The 10,049-nt window shown below is 37.5% G+C and overlaps 1 long non-coding RNA gene across 1 annotated transcript; it reads left to right on the top strand.

Moving 5' to 3' along the window:
• Positions 1 to 6,320: 6,320 nt before the first annotated feature.
• LOC137285143 (uncharacterized) lies at positions 6,321 to 8,864 on the top strand. Its single transcript, XR_010956953.1, has 3 exons — positions 6,321 to 6,558; positions 7,100 to 7,381; positions 7,785 to 8,864. It is a non-coding gene; the product is annotated as an uncharacterized lncRNA (long non-coding RNA).
• Positions 8,865 to 10,049: the final 1,185 nt, after the last annotated feature.

Genomic DNA, 10,049 nt, shown 5'->3' with positions numbered 1-10,049 from the left:
TCATAGTATAGCGATACTTTCTATCTACATACATCATGAGTCCACATATTTCTCCTTGCAAAAACTCCTTTAACAAGTGAGTGAGTGAGTTTAGTTTTACGCAGCAATATTCCAGCTATATCGTGGAGGTCTGTGAATAATCGAGTCTGGACCAGACAATCCAGTGATCAATAGCATGAACATCGATCTGCGCAATTGAAGTTAATAAATGTTATTACAATCGTTATTTTATATTGAATACAGTGCGCTCTAACGCATGCATTTAACGTCATTTCTGCTATATGCGGAACCTCAGTCGATGTTAACATCCGGTTAGTAGTTTCGGTTTATTTAAATTTGTTTCACGTTTGCTTTTTGCAGTTTCCACAAAACGTCACCCTGTGCATAGGGATTCTTAGTAACAGCTATATTTCCGAAAATGTCCTTCTTAAATGAAACTGAGACCTATGGCGTTCCTTTGGCTCTGTCCACATATGTTAACCCATCGTTAACCTCTTGATTTGAAAAGGGCACATATTCTCCATTGTAACGTTGGCTCTGACGCATTAAATAATCATTTGCTGTAGAATTTTCTTAATATTTTCGACAGTCAATTGTATCGCACAGGAATAAAATCACCTGCCTTATTAGTTGCCAGATACGCATTAACGTCGTCAGATCTGGCATACCAGATATCCTTATATGCTATGATAATCTTTATATGCTATGATAATCCTTCATATGCGACACCAGACAAGTGTAAAAACAGCCAGTTAGAGTCTTTGAGTGAGTTGATATTTAACGTCACATCGGAAATATTGCAGCCATATCGTGGTGAGAACATACGTGACATATATGCATATAAGGAAGAACCTGTCGACGACAATAATTTCCATTAAAAGTGGATGTTTGCATGACATATGTTTCATCGCCTGAAGACAAGAAAGAGAGTACGAATAGGGTATATACTGTTTATGTTTAGGGTGTCTTTGAATACATTTAAGTGCCGTTAATATGGCGTTGGCTTCTGCAGTAAAAATAGAACTGTTATCTGGTAATCGAGAAGATATTGTTCTGGATCCAATGACAGTGGCACAAGCCACCACTCCACCGTCCTTGGACCCATCGATAAATAAGGATTTGTAATTGCTACATGTAGTTTTTAATTGATTTTATTCTTGTTTATATTGTCATTCATTAATTTCTGATTTTTTTAATGATGTTAATGTTAGATCGACTTGTGGCCTAACCAGTTGCCAAGGAGGAGAAGAAAGAAGACGGGAAGGAGATATAATTTCTAGTGTAATGCCAGCAGAAGAAATACATGGCTTAATTCTGTGCCCAGGAGGCGGGACAAGAGAAGGTTTCTTGTTATATAAATCCTCATAAAGGGGATTGAGGACACAGTTATAGGCAGTGTTAGATTCATTAGAGTATACTTTAGTAATGCATTGTAAAGAGAATCTTATACGTGTTGTGTAAGAGATGGTTCATCGGCCTCAACGTAAAGACTGTCAATAGGTCAAGTTCTGAAAGCCACAAGACAAAGTCTTAAACCTTGGTGATGGGCAGAATCAAGAAGTTTAAGGTTGCTTTTGTAGGCTCCAACATATATGATGGAGCCATAATCGAGTTTTGAACTTACCAGTCATCGATATAGGTGTAAGAGGGTTGCTTGATCCCCTCCCCCATTTGAGTTGGAAACAACTTTCAAGGAGTCAAGAGCCTTCAGGCACTTAGTTTCAAGGGACTGAATATGCGGCAGAAACATTAAGTGTGAGATTAGGCCCAAGAACCTGGTTTCCTGTACAGCTTTGAAGGGAGTGCCATCCAGAGATAGTTCTCGGTCCTTATGTGGCTTATATTTTCTACAAAAATGTAAACAATTAGTTTTGGATTTAGAAAATTTAAAACCGTTTTCAAGACACTATTTATTTGCTTTGTTTAGACACAACTGCAGTTGCCATATTTTGACACGACAAGAAATACCAAAATTATCCACAAACAATGATCCATCAATTAAATCGTTTAAAACATTTGATAAACTATTTATCTTTATACTAAAAAGTGTGACAAACACAATACTGCCTTGTGGAACACCCTCATCCTGATTGTAACGATGAGACAGTGTATAAAGGTAAATCCACATGACTACTCCAGTGGGCCACCACTTTTCTCGAATGAAGTCCGTTCAGTCTTGATTGCACAGTGTTATCGACTAGTTACTGTCTAAACAGATCCATGATATCACAGTGTGGAGACCAGGTTTCATGTTCGGCCCAGGGATCATCAGCTGCTTCCCAGTTCATGAGACCGGCCCCACATTGAACAGACTTGCAAACGTCCCTTATGATTAAGTACAAGGCCCTCTTACCTGGGCCATTCGACTAGGACTGCACAAGTGAGGACTGTCACGAATTTACCCGTCTGGGTCATATAAATATACATAATGTACGCATTGTTACTTAAGAAAGACAGTTCATTGATAGGGAATATACAGTTACTAGCAGTGTAATTGATTTTGCATGCGATGTGAATGGAACAGGCCATGATCATTTATCGTTTGGTATCTCAAACAAATTGAATGATGTACAGAATAAACTTTTGAATTTGAATTTATTCAGTTCAGACGCACCGAACAACCCTGGTTCGTTTCCCCACGTGGGTGCAAGATGTGAAACTAGTTTCTGGTGTCCCCACCCTAATATTTCTGGAATATTGCTAAAAGCTGAGTAAAACTAAATTCGATCAGTCAGTCAGCCAGCCAGCCAGCCAGTCAGCCAGTCCGTCAGTCAGTCAGGGGTCACTATGTGTCTCATGATGTCATAAATGAGTGTCATATATTGTATTCATGGAAATGTAATAGTGAGTGAGTGAGTTAATATTTATCGTCACATCGGCAATATTGCAGCCATATTGGAACGAGAAGAATTTAATTTATACCAATATCAAAAGCAAAATAATTTGAACGTAAAAACCTGCCATCCAAGGACAGTAAAAAAACTAGCGTATCACTGATATGCACATAAAGCTAGCATTGAAAGCTAAAACACTGCAATTAAAGAGGACAATACGATATAAAACACGGGCTATAAATCGCCAACAACTGAATGTAGATCACCCTACTCTAGGGCCCATGGGGTCTTGGCTTTTGCTACCTGCATGGACTTTAGCTGGATTCACATTATCCCTTCGGCCATTGGCGGTTATACTGAAATTTAACCATTATTAAAAGCAACAAATACACTACGATTAAAAGCTTATTCCTACTAAATTTACATCAGAATATTTTGAGACTTAGGTACGCTCTCAGGGGGACAATGATTATACCATACTTCAACCCCCTTTGAGGTTACAGCCACTAACAATCTCAGCTACTAATTTAGACGCGCACGCGCACGCGCACGCGCACGCACACGCACACGCACACACACACACATATATATATATATATATATATATATATATATATATATATATATATATATATATATATATATATATATATATATATATATATATATATATATATATATACCTACATGAGTGTCCCACTCCCCCTGCATTAGATCAGATTGGATTTATAGTTTTTGATGTTTGTAGTTTGGGAGCAATTACAATTTTTAATTGGAAAGTTTTTAAGGAGAGCAAGTGTAAGTTTGTTTTCAGTAATATGACAAAAGGACACTCTCCGCGTGCAACACGGAGTTACACGCGTGCAACCACTTGACAACCTACTTGAGATACTCATTGTCCATGGTGCAGTCCTAAACTGCTTACTATTTCCTGTCTTTCTAGTCAGACACTTGTCTTTCTACATAATGGAAGCTGGTCGCTTGGGAGATAACGCTTATTGAGATAACGACATCCCATGTTAAACAGCCTAGTGATGTCTTTGATTCAAGATAACTGCGCAAGTGAATGACAGCGTGTTATAAACTGGCTAGTGATACCTTTGATTTAACAAAAAGCCCTATGATTTTTGACCTAATAATAGCAGCTGCATTTCCCCTTATATACATTATCTATTGTTCACTTCTGTGTTTTTCCGTGCGTACCAATTCACGAGCATATTTTACACTGCGTTGCCCTTTGAAATTCATCTCATATGCATAAAGTCATATTAATTCTATACAATTCAATAAAATATTTGGTTATGTGAACTCTCGAGTCGACAAACCCATAACATAACCGAACAAGAATTGAAAATAGGCATTCAGTCTGACCTTTAAACAATTTCTGGTCAAACGGCTAACTATTCGAGCACATGGGAGGCGAGCACACGTCAGTTCCCGCATCCACTTCAACATATCTGTACACACATAAATCGTGAATGGCAGCATTAAATATTTAGAATGGGGTTTGTTTTAATCACTGGATGGAGAAACATCTTATATTATTTCATCGAATCATACATCTCCTCAGTTACGACTTAGTGAGCCAGCGATGTCTGCTGGGTAGTAGTAGTTCTTAGATTGTGCCCCATTCACGTACTAAATTGATTTTGCTAACAGCTACAATCGTTTATTGTTCACAGATATGGGAACTTCGGAATCGTCCCATGTGTAGCAAATAGCGAGCACATTTTAAACTGTCTCGCCCTTTGGTGTACCAAAATACGTCTCTGATATGTACCATATCCATGAAATCGGATTGCCAGTGACTATCGAGACCTTTGATCACATACGTATACCTTGGAAACGTTCTAGATGATTCATGGTATAGGTGTCTTGTCATTTAAACCGTTCTTAATTCGATGTAAATCAGTATTAAACTGACCCTTAGCTTGCACAGCTTCGTTCAGTTTCTTGGGTCCAGCATAACTACTAGGACGTTTGGGGTCGTAAAATACCCTGTTAAAGTATTATTCCCAAGGTGCCATCTCAAATACAGGACATGATTCGCATACATCATGCTATATATACAGACAAAATACAAAGTACAAAATACAAATTCAATTATGTTATGCAATAGAAATATATTAATATATAAGTATATTTTTTGTAAGCTCAGATTTAAGTCAGATTTGCAGAATTTCAGATAAACTGTTTCAAAGCACTGACATTGTTAATGCCTAAGTAACTCAAGATGATACACCTGAGTACTATACTGAATACATGCCACTCAAAAATATCATACGAAGCTCCTGAAGAGACACTGCGTATCCGAATAAAAGCGACAAGTAACGACTTATAAATATCTTAATAATGTCCTGACATTTTATACATCACAATAGTAACTAGTCATACTTTGTCTTAAGTGTCCTTGCATGTTTTAAATCACAATAACTAGTCACACTAACACACACTAACCAAAGTGTCCTTACATGTTTTAGATCACAATAACTAGTCACACTAACACACACTAACCAATGTGTCCTTACATGGTTTACACCTCAATAACTAGTCACACTAACACACACTAACCAAAGTGTCCTTACATGGTTTACACCTCAATAACTAGTCACACTAACACACACTAACCAAAGTGTCCTTACATGTTTTAGATCACAATAACTAGTCACACTAACACACACTAACCAAAGTGTCCTTACATGGTTTACACCTCAATAACTAGTCACACTAACACACACTAACCAAAGTGTCCCTACATGGTTTACACCTCAATAACTAGTCACACTAACACACACTAACCAAAGTGTCCTTACATGGTTTACACCTCAATACCTAGTCACACTAACACACACTAACCAAAGTGTCCTTACATGTTTTAGATCACAATAACTAGTCACACTAACACACACTAACCAAATAGTCCTTACATGTTTACATCGCAATAACTAGTCACACTAACACACACTAACCAAAGTATCCTTACATGGTTTACATCACAATAACTAGTCACATTAACACACACTAACCAAAGTGTCCTTACATGTTTTACATCACAATAACTAGTCACATTAACACACACTAACCAAAGTGTCCTTACATGGTCTACATCACAATAACTAGTCACATTAACACACACTAACCAAAGAGTCCTTACATGTTTTACATCACAATAACTAGTCACACTAACGCAGATGCCCAAGCTTCAGGAGCTTCGCAATAACTCTAATTTACCTTTTGAAAATATTTTCAGTAATCACATTTTGAACGTTAGTATTTTCATAAGTGCAACCCGAACCCACCCACCCCAGTCGTACACATGCACCTCAAATCAAGTTACTGAATCAACTGATGTCTGTTTTGTCACCAAATCCCAAGCTAATGTAGTGTGACCTGACCATATACGAGTTTCGACTTGTTCTCGGGCACGCCTCATCTCTATCTGACCAATCAGCGCTAGCGCGTACAATCTACCATCGTTGTTCATTCACACATCACAATGCACCGGGATTGTTGACTTCCCTCAGATGTGTTGTGTTCCCAACAACGATGAAAGTATTATTTTTGTTTGCATTTCTGTGGGCTTTCAGTGTATCCGATGGGAAAAAAGCATGTTCACCTGGAAGGTATTGGGACTCTGGGCTGAATAAGTGTGATCCATGCTCATCTATATGTGACTTCATGGAACAACAAGGAACTGTCAAAACGTGTCAGGAAAGTTGTCCTGGTAAGTAACTTTTAATAACGGTAAATTTCAACGTTATTTCGTTGATCTATGTTAACTACATGTACACCCCTCACTGAAGGTTTCTTAATTAGCCTGACACTCAAAGACAAGAGTTGAATATGAAAACCACGTGTTTGCTGTCAAAACATGGCCGTCAATGACGCGAGAAGCCTGTTATATTTATAGAAACAAAGGGAAATAACTTGAGAAGGTATCTTGTCACAATGCAGTTGCAAAATACATATATTGTGTAATATATGGTTTAAGTATTTAGAAATATTTTAGTTATGAAATTATTTTATTACGTTTATTGTGTTATACAATTAAGCTAAAGATAAACCTACGGGCGTGTTGCTGTCCTTGCACCATGAGTGAAATGCAATTTAAATATCCCCTTGTTCAAACATGGTTCAAAGAGCAAACTTTAATCATAGCTATATTCAATGTGCCCGCTTATGTGTAATGTATAATGTGTTACCAGTGCAAAATAGAAATTATTTTCTACGGTGGAACTTTTTTATCTGTGTATATTTCATTACAGATTACAAATCGGGAGCTGATGCAAAACACGCACATCAACAACCCATCGACAATAGCGAGACAACCATGATTGTGCCAGTGGTTGTATGTGTCAGTGTTGGTGTGATCTGCAGTATTGTTGTAGTGGGGTTTCTTCTTCGTCGGCGTCGTCAACGACACACTCATGCGCCATCTGGCGAGCAAACCCCACAACCACCATTTCTACCTCTCTCATCTGTAACATACGTGGCTTTGCCAATTCATACCCAGACAGAGGAATCAGCAACACCTGCCTCGTCTATAGGTACGACATTAACCACTACATTTGACAAGATAAAGATCACAACTTTCTAAATAATTAAATGAATCTTTTTTGCCATGAATTGAAATATGTTCTTATGTCGACAGAGTTTGATAGTAATGATATCAACATAGAATTTTACACTACCATAAAGCGTTGTACTAGTCATGACGTCAAATTGGACATTGCTATGACGTCATGTTCAGAAGCACCAATGACTGAGCAGGTATGCTTAAAGCAAAGGATAGTTCATGGTACACGCCAGGAGGCTAAGTCTGTCGATAAAATGCCAGTCAGTAAAGTCCCCTCTTCTTCATGTTTCAAAATCTCTTTTTTCACATAGATCCTCATGGACAATACATGCAACATCTTTAAATACAACACTGTGCGTATTTGGTCTCCTTAGGTGCGCCTGCAGACCGACGGGGTGATATCGGAGGAAATAGAATGGGTTACCCTGACCTTCCTGCCCGATTTGAACCAATCGGTGTCGACATCTCATCAAGCTGATGACCAGGAATATATTATAATTGGTGACACTACTGACCTGATCATAACACAGTATGAGAGAACACATATACAAGATTCCTCTATTGCGCATATCGCTATCAAGTTGATCTTCCAGTGTACAGGAATGTTTATTTGATAAATTCGTTTTGTAGAAGCGTACATGTATTCTCTAAAACAAATCTCAGAAACAGTCGAGATAGATTTCAAAATTACATGTATTACACAATGTGTGGACATCTGTGGTGATTATGGGAATAGATGCATTATTAATGTATGTTTTGTTGTATCATGTTTTGTGGGGATTTGTTTTGCATAAAGTATGTGTTTGTTGAATGTCTGAATGAATGTGAAGTCTTTTCAAGGTTTTATATTGTGTGTATCAGCAGGGTGAAAGCAAGAGGTGTTTGCTTTTTGTATTTTGAATGTTTCTTTTCACGAACAATGACAAGTGGAATTTGATTCTCGTCCATTAAAGACATTTCTGTAAATACACTTAATCCCTGTATAGTGTATTGATGTATTCCCTTTGATTTCCAAACAACAGTTGATAATCAGTAAAGAGGCTGTTATACCTGAATTCCATAATAGATAGTAATACAAGTAACCAAAACTGCCTTTAAAGTCTATTTTGATACCGGTGTCACCAGATAATATAACTGACTTTTTTTACAAATTGTGAAAGACAAAATGTGTGCCTTCGTCCTATTTACTCATTACAGAAAATGTTTGGTCTGTTGTTTAATGCTGCAGTCAGCACAAGTACATCTTCCTAACCTGAAAAATGGCTGTAGGGGTGATACCCCTGCATTTCCATACAATGTCCATACCGCCTTAGTCAACTGCGTTAGTTCATTGCTTACCTATTGCACTGTTATAGAATATGTTCTATAATTTATCAGATGTTCTATCGTTACATTTGTCATTGTTATAAGTAATTATATCACTGGTTAGATAAAAAATAAAAAAATAAAATAAACAGATTCTATTTTCTTATTTTTGTCGAGTAAATGTAGTGGAAGGACGACAAGTCGGTAACATTTCAATCAACCAATGGGAGTAAAATAGTGTGAGGTAAGTAAGCTATGCTATTTACAGTTGAATATACCCAGGCAGTTATATCACTGTACATACGTAAGAACGTATTGTCTGTAGACTCATTATCTCGTAGCAGGTCAGCCTTCAAGTCACTTAGGACTTCATTTCCCTCACAGAGGACGATAAACGGCATAAGGGCTTTCAAACTTTGTCCTGAGACACAAAATATAAATTATGGTTCTCGGAAGTGTAATGTAATGTTCTAGCACGACGATGACTAAAAATAGATATTTCATCGTCGCCAGTTCATGCATATTCATGAACTATATGTCATCGGCCAGTTCCAGCCAGATTCACTGAATCAATGGCACATGATATACATGATAAAGAAGGCAGTGTAACCGCCGAAGAAAGGGGATTCATTCTTGAATTCATTTCTATCAAAATGGCTAATACAATTATGACTTGATGATTCTTGAAAATTTTCATTGTAACAATAAGATATTTGGGGTGCGGGGTGTATATAAAATGGTGTCTGGACAATAAACAATATTTGAGAAGTATTCCTTAGTTATTTTAGATTGCATACTGACATGAACATAACGTTCTATTTCTCGGTCGTTTCGGATTAGAAATAACATACTTCCTTGTCCACATTAATGTCCCAGTCACACAGTCATCACCCCCATCCACGTGTTTGTAAATGCAGTTTGTGGTCCTGTGTTGCTGCAACAGTTTACATTAATGTACATGGCTTCTGCTGGTATTTGTACTCACCTTAACACTGATCTTCAAAGGCGTAGATGTGCTCATAGGTATATATTTCGCGCAACGCCATTTTACTTTCTTAAAGTAGGTTATCCTACGCGTTCCATAGCCCATGCACCGGTTTGCCGGGACTTTCAAAGCAGATGTCAGATGTTTCATTACGTTAGGTTTCCAACTTACAGAGAGAGGTGACTATAATATTCGGTATATTTTGATGTTGGTTGTGCATATTATTATAATATAGGTATTACACATAGTTTATGCTTCCTTTGAATTAATAAACTATACACGTTTGAGGGATGGGAGTGTGTGGAGAAGGTGGTGATTGTAGAGGAGGAGAATATATCCTCAGTACATT

This window comes from Haliotis asinina, chromosome 5 (assembly GCF_037392515.1).
Source record: "Haliotis asinina isolate JCU_RB_2024 chromosome 5, JCU_Hal_asi_v2, whole genome shotgun sequence".
In the NCBI taxonomy this organism is placed as follows: Eukaryota; Metazoa; Mollusca; class Gastropoda; order Lepetellida; family Haliotidae; genus Haliotis; species Haliotis asinina.
This window is presented reverse-complemented; position numbering and strand designations above follow the sequence as displayed.